At 41.7% G+C, this 13,715-nt stretch overlaps 1 long non-coding RNA gene across 1 annotated transcript; it reads right to left on the bottom strand.

Annotated features, from left to right (window-relative positions):
- Nucleotides 1-226: 226 nt before the first annotated feature.
- On the bottom strand, nucleotides 227-6,869 carry LOC113032786 (uncharacterized). Its single transcript, XR_003273928.1, has 3 exons — nucleotides 6,838-6,869; nucleotides 5,364-5,411; nucleotides 227-294 (listed from the first exon to the last, which is right to left on the bottom strand). It is a non-coding gene; the product is annotated as an uncharacterized LOC113032786 (long non-coding RNA).
- Nucleotides 6,870-13,715: the final 6,846 nt, after the last annotated feature.

The raw sequence follows: 13,715 nt of genomic DNA, 5'->3' as shown, positions 1-13,715 counted from the left end.
ACAAGTGTGAGAACAACACAAACAAGTAGGTGAACTCGTTTCTATTTGTGCAAAAATATTACACTGATTTTTCTTTTACATTACAATTTAAATGACACCAGTGGAATGATTATAACATTTATATTAAATAAGTTAGCTGAGGTTTAATCTGGTAGTTTACACATGATTATACACCCTGCCCTCTTCTTTGTGTCAGTGTATAAAACTAGTAAATTTTAGCCCTTGCCTTGCTCCTTAGTTGATATTTCTCTGCCTGGATCAGCAGAACCAGATCCTTATATACAGAGCGCTGAACTGAGGAAAAAAATAAAACGATAGATTAGAAGCAGTCCCCATAGAGTCATACATTACATTATGCAGATTCAACAGTAGTCACTTCATTAGGCACACTTTTCCACTTTCCACTTCCATCAATTGGCAGAAGATTGGAGGAAACTGGGCTGGTTTTAGCATTTTAGAAATTGCTGATAAACTGAACTTAATTGCTACCATCTAATTGAGCCAGAGAAAGGTTCAGAAAACAAATAAAATATATACAAGACGTCTGGATAACAATGTCTTGATGACATCAGCTGACACCAGGGCACATGACACATTGAATAGGGTAAGAATTTAGGTGTAAGCTGTGTAATTTACTTTTCTTAAATTACTGCCCTCAGGATGAATAAAGTATTATAAATCAACCAATCATTCGTGAATCTGCAGGGCATCTCTCCCCAGTGGTGGGCTGGGTGTTAGTGATGGGATCTCCAGCTCTTTTTAGAGAACCAGCTCTTTCGGCTCCCAACCGGCTCTTCAGGTTGTTTTGTTGCTTTAATTAATTTATTATTAACAACAATATAAAATTATGCACAAAAGGAATTACTAATGTTAAAAAAAAGTGGTTTTATTTATATATGTTTATATATAAATATATACAGTGGCCCCTAGAGACAAAGCACGTACAAATTCCAAAACACATTTCTAGCGTTAACTTCCAAAACAGAGCTACCTAGGTCACTTAAATGACACTATTGAAAGCATACAGGGAGTGCAGAATTATTAGGCAAATGAGTATTTTGTCCACATCATCCTCTTCATGCATGTTGTCTTACTCCAAGCTGTATAGGCTCGAAAGCCTACTACCAATTAAGCATATTAGGTGATGTGCATCTCTGTAATGAGAAGGGGTGTGGTCTAATGACATCAACACCCTATATCAGGTGTGCATAATTATTAGGCAACGTCCTTTCCTTTGACAAAATGGGTCAAAAGAAGGACTTGACAGGCTCAGAAAAGTCAAAAATAGTGAGATATCTTGCAGAGGGATGCAGCAGTCTCAAAATTGCAAAGCTTCTGAAGCGTGATCATTGAACAATCAAGCGTTTCATTCAAAATAGTCAACAGGGTCGCAAGAAACGTGTGGAAAAACCAAGGCGCCAAATAACTGCCCATGAACTGAGAAAAGTCAAGCGTGCAGCTGCCAAGATGCCACTTGCCACCATTTTAGCCATATTTCAGAGCTGCAACATCACTGGAGTGCCCAAAAGCACAAGGTGTGCAATACTCAGAGACATGGCCAAGGTAAGAAAGGCTGAAAGACGACCACCACTGAACAAGACACACAAGCTGAAACGTCAAGACTGGGCCAAGAAATATCTCAAGACTGGTTTTTCTAAGGTTTTATGGACTGATGAAATCAGAGTGAGTCTTGATGGGCCAGATGGATGGGCCCGTGGCTGGATTGGTAAAGGGCAGAGAGCTCCAGTCCGACTCAGACGCCAGCAAGGTGGAGGTGGAGTACTGGTTTGGGCTGGTATCATCAAAGATGAGCTTGTGGGGCCTTTTCGGGTTGAGGATGGAGTCAAGCTGAACTCCCAGTCCTACTGCCAGTTTCTGGAAGACACCTTCTTCAAGCAGTGGTACAGGAAGAAGTCTGCATCCTTCAAGAAAAACATGATTTTCATGCAGGACAATGCTCCATCACACGCGTCCAAGTACTCCACAGCGTGGCTGGCAAGAAAGGGTATAAAAGAAGAAAAACTAATGACATGGCCACCTTGTTCACCTGATCTGAACCCCATTGAGAACCTGTGGTCCATCATCAAATGTGAGATTTACAAGGAGGGAAAACAGTACACCTCTCTGAACAGTGTCTGGGAGGCTGTGGTTGCTGCTGCACGCAATGTTGATGGTGAACAGATCAAAACACTGACAGAATCCATGGATGGCAGGCTTTTGAGTGTCCTTGCAAAGAAAGGTGGCTATATTGGTCGCTGATTTGTTTTTGTTTTGTTTTTCAATGTCAGAAATGTATATTTGTGAATGTGGAGATGTTATATTGGTTTCACTGGTAAAAATAAATAATTGAAATGGGTATATATTTGTTTTTTTGTTAAGTTGCCTAATAATTATGCACAGTAATAGTCACCTGCACACACAGATATCCCCCTAAAATAGCTAAAACTAAAAACAAACTAAAAACTACTTCCAAAAACATTCAGCTTTGATATTAATGAGTTTTTTGGGTTCAAAGGAGCTTGCAAAGAAAAGCATCTGGACTTCTTTAAGTTACTTGAAGACGTTTCACCTCTCATCCGAGAAGCTTCTTCAGTTCTAAGGTCAAATGGTGGAGAGTCCCAGATATAAACCTAGTGGGAGTGACCCCCCACAGAGGGACAAAAGGACCCCCTGATGATCCTCTAATCGCCTGAGCCAAGGTGTGAAACTGGGTGTGGGTCCCAATCAGCCAGAGTTTCGGGTGTGTTCATTGTGAAACCTGGCCCCACCTTATCATGCGAATTCCTGAGATCAGATGGCCCAGGATGTGAGTGGGCGTTAAGGCGTCTGGGAAGGGATCTCAAAACTGGATTATAGATGGCAGAGAGTTGGTGTCGTAAACCCCCGCCTCTGTTCAAAGATGGTCGCTCACAGTGGACATAGATGGCTTCTTTCACTCCTCTTTCAAACCATCTGTCCTCTCTGTCCAAAATGTGAACATTGGCATCCTCGAAAGAGTGTCCTTTATCCTTAAGATGCAGATGGACTGCTGAGTCTTGTCCTGTGGAGGTGGCTCTTCTATGTTGTGCCATGCGCTTGTGAAGTGGCTGTTTGGTTTCTCCAATGTAGAGGTCTGGGCATTCCTCGCTGCACTGTGCAGCATACACCACATTGTTAAGTCTGTGTTTTGGCGTTTTGTCTGGTTGTTGTTCAATAATAAAATTATTCCTCAAAAATACAACTTGCCTAATAATTCTGCACTCCCTGTATATCTTTCTAATATGACATTGTTGTCCCTGGCTCTTTCTCTGTCTCTCCCTCCTGCTCTGTTCCTGTGCTACTGCGAGTGTAACTACTGCCCCTCCCCCCCCCTTCCCAGCGCAAAGCACAATAGTGGTGGGCAGATCGATCCAAATATCGATAGTATCGATCCCAAGTCGGGATCGGTATCGGATCGATACTAGCCTGGTTAGATCGATTCTTTACTTTGAGTTCTGCTTGTTTGCTATGCTGTGCTTTCGGCAAAAACAAAACAGCCAGGTCGCTGGACTCACCGCTCCTGTGTCAGCGGAGAGCAGGCACCCCCCCCCCCCCCCCCCCCCCCCCTCTTACTTTTCGGTGTTGCGCTGACACGTCACGTGACTTAGACACTTTGGGGGTTATTAAGTTGTTTGGACATTAATTATATTTTTACCAATTGTTTTTGTTGTTTAGAATTTTAATTGTAATTTTTGTATTATAGTTTATCAACACTATCTGTTTTAATTTGTTTACTGGTTTGCGTGCACTTAAGATTAACAACAAAAAAAAGATCGCCACCACGGCAGACCCGATGGCATTTTCATGCTTCGCAGCATCATTTTTTCTTACAATAATCACACGGTTGCTGTAACAGTACATTCAACGGCTGCAGCTCTCCCGCTGGCAGCCGTACACATCACCACCACCAAACCTGCAGCGGCATCGCAGAACACGGCCCGCCACAATAATAAAGCATTTTTTATTTAATTATAAATAAATTATTTCTCCTAATTATGTCCTGGGTTTTAAGTAATTAATAATACAAAAGGAAAAATCACAAAAAACACTTAAGGCCATGAAAATTAATTGCGATTTAGCAATTCAACAAGGCATCCACCTTATTTATTCAAAAGTATTGGTATCGGTATTGGTATCGGCGATACTGGCCCGTATTTACTTGGTATCAGATCGATACCAAAATATGCAGTATCGCACACCACTAAAGCACAAGGCTCGTGTGCGGAGTGAAGCAGGAAAAAAAGTGTGTGAGAGAGGGTGAGATAAAGAAGAAAAAAAACCCCACGGCTCCCAATAATGAGCCGGCTCGCATTGTTCACTTCAAAGATCCGGCTCTAAGAGCCGTTTCGTTCGCGACCGACACATCACTAATGTAGAGGGTTGTGAAAATTCTCTTTTTTACATGACTCTATACAACTACACTACTGTCTTGAAGTCTCAACATCTACCGTATGGTGCCCTGAGGTGCAAAACATAACAATACAACTAAAAACACAACAAAATTACCCTTTATTAGTATTATTATTAGAATGATCTACAGCAACAGCCTGATGTTTCTATACTACTTTGAGCAGTGCCCTTTAGAGTTTTCAGAGAGCTAAAAAAAATATGGAAAGGGATTTTGGAATAATGAGAGAATCTTTTAACAAAGACATTCCTTCCATGTTAGGACACTGGAAAGAATTCAGACTGAGATCACTGGATAACGTTATGCAGAGTTATGCTTGCTTTTCTTGTCCTGAGTTTTGTCTGTCATGTCACCACATGTAGCTAAGCAGAAACTTTTTGTTTTGCACATCAGGGCCACTATACAGGTGTTTGGATGGAGGGGAATTTTCTGACATGACAGTGAGGCCAAGACAAAAAGTTATAAGTATAACTGACTTCAGTGATAACTGTCCCCTGACTACAATCCAATTTAGTTGGCCTGATTGCTGAGTGTGGTTCCTTAGACAAGATCCACACGACATTCTGTTTCCCCACATTTCGTTTTTATTTTTACTTTGACATATAATACAATAATAACTATAAAGCGGAAGGTAGAGCAGCTAAGACAGCTGAAAATAACCGTGTGTTGTGTCAGTCTGGAATATAAAAGGGAAAACCATCCATCATGACTTCAGTGATGTTTTACTGTATGACAAGTTAGTAGTTTGACTTAAAGGTCACATTACTCTGCTGTCTTTCTAGCCAACAGTATGTCAGTATGGTTTGTATACCCTGTAAATAGACGGTGAATTGTGGTGACAGGATGACATAAAGGCCAAAGAAACCGTCCTTCATATTAAGAAAGATTCAAAAAGAAACCACCTCAGACTAAAGCATGATGATATGTCCTAACTTACCTTATTCTGGTTTGATTTTGCAGTTGATCTTAACCTCTTTCTTCATCACTGAGGGGAACCAAAAGAAAGAATGATTCTGTTTTAGTGATCAATATGACACTGAATGTCATATTGATTGTTTATCATTTAGAAAATATGATATTTTTAAGTCCTCCTGTTGCCATGGGGACCACTGTTGCCTTCACCTTCTGCATCCTCTAGCTCCTCTCTCAGCCCTTCGTATTTCTCCAGTTCTCTACTTTGTGATGCTAAATCTACTACTACAGCCATCTTCTGTGCTCGTCCACCACTATGATGTCCACTATGTCCACTATGATGTCCAAAAGTTAGGCGCACACAAATTTTATAATAATTTATATAATATAATGTGTTTTTCTGGATACACTGTGCTTTTTCAGCATTCAAAGATTGATGACACCGTGTCAGAGCACTGGCTATGAATTTCAGAAGGATCAGGCCTTAACTTAACAGAAAAGTTAGCAATAGTTCTTTTCCTATTACAGCTACATCCACTTCTGTCGTGCCTAGGCTGCTCACTAGGGCTGGGTATCATCACTGATTTCTATAATCCATTCGATTTTGGTTTTCAAAGTCCCGATTCGATTCAACTTAGCCAGAAGAGTCAGAAATATTATAATTCTGATCATTTATCAGTACTGACTTCATCAGAATTGTGAGCATCACAGCAGATGCCTTTGTGTGAAAGTAACTGAGAATAAAACACAGAAAAACATGAAGGAGATTTTCCTGGTCTGGCTTTTTATAGCAGATAACCTTAAAAATATTCTACAATGTTCTGCATATAAAGTTTAAATTTCTTCAGTATTGAACAACAGAAAAAATAGGCTTTCTTGTCCGAGGTCATTTAAGTGAAAAAAGAAAAGAAAAAGACAGCAGCCGACAGCGCTGTAAACAACGGTAGACTGGTGGGTAATAAGCGAATGAATAATACAGAAAACAGAGATTGGAGACGGGAAACTGTTCTTGAAGTACAGAGAGAGAGAGAGAGCTAGCTGTGCATGAAGTGTGATTTTAATAGTCGTGGAAGCAAAACAGCAAAATTCATGACGACATTGATCAAATGTGAAGCGCAGTTTGCTGCTTCTTTTGCTGCTGGCTCGGTGGATTTTGGCTGGAGAGAGACAAAACCTGCAGCTCAGAATCAGCGCAAAAAGACGCAATCACAGCGTGGACCGGACGCATCAGAATCCCTAAGCTCCGACAGCGTGTCCGTCTACGGGCCGTCGGGTGAGAAAGCCAAGAAAGACAAAGCTGATTCTGATGCGTCAGGTCCGCTCTGTGTTTACGTCTTTGTGTGGAATCCGTGTACCTGCTCTCATTTGCTGTTTGGTTGTTGTTGAAATAGTTTTGTGAGCTTTAATCTGAGAATCTGGCGTTTCTGGCAAAACACAGTTATATTTAAAAGTCGATTCAGGATTTAATGAATTGATATCGCTTTATTCAAGCTACTCACCTCCCACTTCCACCTGCACTTTCAAGTGGACCACGGCCAATCAGAGAGGTCCCGCCCCTTACTATCTCTGATTGGTTTAGTCCACGATAGGGGCATAATGTGTGTCTGTTGTTGACCACAGGGAAGGTTACAGATTTTTTTTTTTTTTTTTTTTTTTTGCTACCCGAACATTTGGTCGCACAGGTGCAACCAAAATTTTTTTTTTTTTTTTTTTTGTTTTTTAGTTGCACCACTGAAAAATTTGGTCGCATTTGCGACCAAATTGGTCACACTCTAGAGCCCTGCTGTATCTCCACAGGATCTTAGTTTGGTCATTTGCAACAACCCAAGGGTTGTTGCAAATCCCATTTTGACCTTAGAACTCCTAGGCTATACTCAGCACAGATGTTCCCATAAAATCAATAACCTCTTCCAGCTACCATAGGGCTAGAGAAAGGGTACACCCTGGCAGTGTTGGGAAGGTTACTTTTAAAATGTATTCCATTACAGAATACATGCCCCAAAATTTATTCTGTAACGTATTCCGTTACGTTACTCGATGAGAGTAACGTATTCTGAATACTTTGGATTACTTAATATATTATCATGCTTTTTACAACTACGTGAATGTACTATTGCTGTGATTTATTAATGTTACTGAAGGTCCGCGGCTCCGAACTGTAGTAAAGGGACCTCTGACTAATATACCGGGTTCGGTGTCGGGCTGGTAGCCGAAAAATAGCTTTACTTTGTTGTCTGGGTCAACTTTGCTTGCCAGAGACAAAGAGAGGCGTTGAAAGGCTGCTGCTCCGAACACAGCGTACAGTCAATAGCGTACTTACAACTGGGCTCATCGGGCACTCTTCTTGGCTGCAGTGGTTATTATTATATTTACATGCTTCCAGCTCCCGTTTTTGCTCGATGACAGCTCATACTTTTCCACTCGCCTTTTTCTCCCTCCTTGCGCTCACAGACACATAACGTGTATGGCAGTCCATTCTCCCAGCAGCACGGACTACACTGCCCATGAGGCTACATTCTTTAGAGTTATACCTGTAGCATTCTGCCTATTAGCTTAGCACAACAACAACAACAACAAAAAGGCCTCTCTCACCCAGGAAACACGCAGAGCGCAAGCGTCGCCCTGTAACCATGGCAACCGCAACGCTGCCGCCTGGAACTACAGAACATAGCTGTCAAACAAAACCAAAACAGTCCTGACCCGCGACAATATGAAACAGGAAAGTACCGCCGTGTAATCCATTTATTTCAACAAAGTAACTGTATTCTAAATACCACCTTTTTAAACGGTACCTGTAACGGAATACAGTTACTCATATTTTGTATTTTAAATACGTAACAGCGGTATTCCGTTACTCCCCAACACTGCACCCTGGACACGTTGCCAGTCTGTTGCAGGGCTAGCACAGAGAGACTGTCAGGTTTCAGGGAAAACAAGATCCAGATGCAGGACTTCCTGATAGGTGACAGTGAATTTATTTATAGTGAAAAAACAGGCAACGATGTGCAAAAACAATTCCAAAAACGTGGTTTTCTTTGTGACAGTCTCCCAACTACCTCAGCAATATTTACAAGATTCAAGTCAAGAGTGGCAGGACTATGGCACAACAAACATATGACAGAAACATAATTTTACAAAACAGGGTAATAATCAAAATGCATTGTGGGAGATGTAGTTTATGCTCAACATGCACTTTTAAGCAACATACAGTAAACTTATTTTAATGCAGAAGTTCTCCAGCCACATTTGGCCCACAGGCCTTGATTTTTACACATGTGGTGTAGACAATCTGAGAGTCTAGATCCAGGTTCTGGTTCTTCCTGCTGAGCCTCCTTTATCAGTGGCTTGATCTCCCATGTGAGAGATTCGATGATGCAAGTAGCGGGTAATATGGGCTCTTCCTTCTCTGAGGTCTCATTCAGAGTAGAGAATTGGTGTGATTGAGGGTCTGGTTTTACATTAAGGGATATAGGCCTGTAAGTGATAGTGAGATTGAAATGGGCGAAGGCTAAAGCCCACCTGGCCTGACGAGCATTCAGACACTTGGCTGCCTGCACATACGTTAGATACTTGTGGTCCATTCAGATGATCTGTGGATGTTCCATCCCCTCCAGCGATTTCCTCCATTTTTCTAATGCAAGCTTGATGGTTAGAAGCTCCCAGTCGCCCACAAATTAGCAGAATCAAGGAATCTTTGAAGCTGTTTCCTTGTTTGGGGTTGATACCACTCCACCACGGTTTTAATCTTAGCCGGGTCAGCTTGTAGCTTACCTTATTCTACGATGAACCTGAGGAAGGAAACTGACTGGATGTGAAACTCACATTTTTCTCCTTTTACAAAGAGGTGGTTCTCCAGCAACTGCTGCAGGACTTAGCGGACATGTTTCATGTGTTCCGACCTGGATTTGGAGAAGATGAGAATGTCATTAACGTAAACAAATACAAAATAACTGATGAAATCTCTTAGGGCATCATTCACTAAGGCCTGAAACACTGCAGGGGCGTTAGTGAGTCGAAATGGCATGACCAGATATTCGAAATGTCCAAGGTGAGTATTGAAGGCTAGTATTGTTTTCTATTCCTCTCCCTCCCTTATTCTGATTAGGTGGTGTGCATTTTATAAATTGAGCTCCTTGCAGTAACAAATTAGGGATGGGTATCATTTAGGCTTTATCCGATACTGGTGCCAAACCGGTTCCTTTGAAACGGTGCTGGTGCTTAAACGGTGCTCGAACCGGTGCTTAAAGAATGGAGAACACAAACTTTGTCCAAAAACCTCTCATGTTCAGCTGTTTTTTGTAAAAACATAACAATGTTAGCCTTTTCTGCAGCTATGGGGCATATATGGTATCACTCTTGGCTGGAAGCAGTGCTTAAACAATGGAAAAAACACAAACTTTGTCCAAAAACCTCTCATGTTTAACTGTTTTCCACCTTTTCTTTGGTCATTTTAGCCTTTTTGGCCAGGGTGAAGGGGGCATCTGCCATCAAACAAGAAGACAGCCGCATGTAACAACGACGGTGTTTGCTAGTTCACCTTACATGCATTAATTTAATAACGTGGTTAGCCCACTCAATGTAAATTACATACGAACAACATTAAGCTACTCATGCAGAGAAGAACGGCTGCTGCTGCCATCATCATCCGTCACCATTTCTGCTACACTGGCAGGGCTAGGGGCCAGGACTCTCCTCTTCGGGTTTTGAGGGGGATGTTGCTAACTCCGGGTCCGATAACAGGTACCACACCCGCAGTAGATGTGCTCGGTGTGAGGTCTTGCAGCAAGCAACAGTTTTCACAGCAACAAAAGGCTCCACCTGGAAATACAGCCTTTAGACCAGTTGATCTGTGGGTTATGAATACTCAGCAATGGATAACCAAGGACTAAGGGAGTTCCATTTGCATGAAAAAGGAACAGATTTCTACATGGTTGATGGGCTGAGTTCGATAGGCGATGTCTGGTGCCATTTAAGGCAGAGACTTGCAACGGTTAAGTCAGAGGAATTAACAGGAGGTTGAGTTTCTTGGCTAAAGACTATTCAATAAAATTTTACTCTGCTCCTGAGTCGATGGAGGCATTATAAAGGTGAATATAAGGATTAAGAATAATTTTGCCAAGTACCTGAGTGGAGGTAGGGATACACTGTACCCCTACGGTTACTGATGGGCGTGGGCGCGAAGGACAGGCATTGACATAATGCCCTTTCTGACCACAAGAGAAGTACTCACCAGCCAGCAGCCACTTCCTAATGTCTGATGGCGATAGCTGGGCTCGGCTGAGCTGCATGGACCGCTCCTCCCCATGGTTCACTTCCTCCTGGGCTCTGTTCTCCTAAGGAGGCTCCAATGGCCGGCGTGAATCCACCACTAGAGCCAATGGACTGTTTGCCATACTCATGCGTGCAGTCATCCATTCTAATGCACATGGAAATTAAAGCGTCTAAAGACTTGGGTAATTCCTTTGTAGTTAACTCACGTTTCTGGGCTGGTCCAGACTGGCTTCAGCTGGGAGAGATGAAAGGGGTTATGGATCTTCATATTGTGAGGTAAGTTTAAATGGAAGGTCACAGATTCAGAGATTAGATTCAGTTCATTAAGGTACATTTTTAGTGGATAACCATACTTTCTGACCTGCTTGATATGGTGAGGCAGAGACCCTGTGAAGGTCAGCCAGATATTTGTTGTGTTCCTCTGACCTGAGGAGGGCTTCCCGGGTGGATGTCAAGAGACAGAGACTGTGGGACAGAGGGAACCTGGGATTTTGGGAAGAAACCGGAGTACTGGAGAGAACCCACACATGCATTGAATAAACTCTACACAAAGGCCCCAGCCAGATGGCTTCTTGCTGTGAGGCAGGAGTGCTGACCATTGTGCCAGCACGCTGTCCCAATATGTATATATGATGTACATAAGTATTCACAGCCTTTGCTCAATATTTTCTTTTTGTTTTGTTAAATTTGGCAAATGTAATTAAATTCTTTATATATTATTTTTATAGTGGCAAATCACAACAAGACTTGCTTCAAGGCGCTTTATATTGTGAGGTAAAGATGCTAGAATGATACAAAATGTCAACAATTACAGCCTCAGCTCTTTTGAGTATGATGCTGCAAACTTGGCATCCCTATTTAAGGAGAGTTTCTCCCATTCCTCTTTGCAAAACCTCTCAGGCTCCATCAGGTTGGATAGGGAGCGTCAGTGCACAGACATTTTCAGATCTCTGTAAAGATGTTTGTAGAGATTAGGTTCATGTTTAGGACAATCAAGGACTTTCACACAATTTTCTGAAGACACTCCTTTGTTGTTTTGACTGGGTGCTTAGGAACGTTATCCTTTTGGAAGATGAACTTTCACCCCAGTCCACAGCACTCTGGAGCAGGTTATCATCAAGGATGCCTCTGTACCTTGCTGTATGCATCTTTCCCTTGACTAGGGATGGGTATCGAAAACCGGTTCTTGTTGAGAACCGGTTCCCACTGTTTCAATTCCTTGGAATTGTTTGCCATTTTTGCAAACGATTCCCTTATCGATTCCAGTCGCCCCGAATGACGTCACCACGTTGCGGAGCGTCATTTACCTGGCAGGAAACACGGCGCCTAAGCAGCTCAAACGCTAAAAAGTTTGGTTATACTTTACGAGAACGGATGACAACAGGGCAACTTGCAATACTTGCAAAGTAGATATTTCATTTAAGGGAGGAAACACTACGAATATGCAAAAGCATTTGCTCACAAAACGCGTGATGACCTTAAATGAATGTCGTGTTTTTAATTCCGCTCTGGACTCGTGAATCTCAACCCAGCAGCAGCGGTAACGTTTGCACGTCCTCTCCCGTTAATGCGGCAGGTAAATAATCAACAACAGTGCATATTATGTTAGCACGATCTGCCTTATTACAAAACCTGCCATTACTGTGCATTTAAGTGACCATGATGAGAGAGACGGACAGAGTCTGGCTCAGATGCTGGCAGTTCTCGCTGCAGTCTATCGGTAGCGTCTCCTTTCAGGCCAGGATAGACGAATGTCACTGAGCAGTGACTAAGTTTGTGGTAAAAGGCTTGAACCCATTTGCCACAGCAGATGATTTTCAGTAAGTGAATGTGTTTAATTGTAGGCAGAGACATTACTGGATATTCTTGTGTAATTGCTACAGAATAATTTATGCTATACTTTGTTATTGCTACAGGAAAATATTTATTTTATTATTTTACATTTACAATTTTTTTTCCCTGGGGACCCTGTGACACCCCATTGAAGAGCCGTAAGCTGGATCTCTTAAGATCTCACTGCTGGGTTTGTAAGGCCATGTTACTCCTAAATTTCTATCTTGTTCAAAGAGAAGATAAAACAAAGTTCTAAGCTAATCGACCTTAGTGTTCTCCTTTTTTTTAAAAAGAATCGATAAGAGAATCGATAAAGAATCGAATCGTTAAACAGAATCGAAAATGGAATCTGAATCGTGAAAATCTTATCAATACCCATCCCTACCCTTGACCCTAACTAGTTTCCTAGTTCCTGCTGCTGAAAAACATGATTTAGTTAACGGATGGTGACAGGTGCCTAGTTTCTTCCAGACAGGAAGCTTCACCAGATCATTTTGTTTCTCATGGTCTGAGAGTTCTTCGGGTGTCTTTTGGCAACTCCAGATGTCCTGTCATATGCCTTTTACTGGTGGAATGCTACATGCATTGTCAACAATGTGAACTCATGTAGAAAGGTTTCTGCATTTCCAAAAAATTTTGGGCTTTGTCATTATGTATTTAAATGTATTGAATCCATTTTAAAATGAGGTAAAATAAGCTTTGTTACTAGCAGCCTGTTGCAAAAACAACACATTTCTTTTACATTTCTTTAGTTGGAACTCATGAAAGATGCCAAAGATAACAGCTCAGCAGAAATAAAGTTATATAGGTTTTGCACTAATAAAGTAATTACCAAAGAGCTGCTGACCAAAAAATGAGACATATTTCAGCATGCTGTGCAATGTGTTCTTACAAAACTTTGGGGAAACTGGACAAGTGGAGGAAAAGTGGCAGTCTTAAAAAAACTGTTTACAGGAGATGAACAGTTCCTGAAAAACATTTTTTTTTACTAATAGGAAAGAAATCCACCAAAGACCGGACACATTTAAGGCTCTTGTACAGTGAATACAGAAATTTACTGAGATTTTTTGATCCACCAATACCATCTGGAAAGCACAGCAATGATCACAAACACACTCTCAATGCAGTAAAGGCATAACTGGATAGAAAAACACACAATTAAGCACTATTCATGGACTATTCTCTCCAGAGCCCGGACCTCAATATTATTGAAGCAATGTGAGCAGTTTCATTTTAGGAGAGAACAAAACAAAAGACAGCCAACATCCAAAGA

Source organism: Astatotilapia calliptera, chromosome 11, assembly GCF_900246225.1.
Source record: "Astatotilapia calliptera chromosome 11, fAstCal1.2, whole genome shotgun sequence".
In the NCBI taxonomy this organism is placed as follows: Eukaryota; Metazoa; Chordata; class Actinopteri; order Cichliformes; family Cichlidae; genus Astatotilapia; species Astatotilapia calliptera.
The sequence above is the reverse complement of the archived record's forward strand: the minus strand, read 5'-3'. Positions and strand labels throughout refer to the sequence as shown.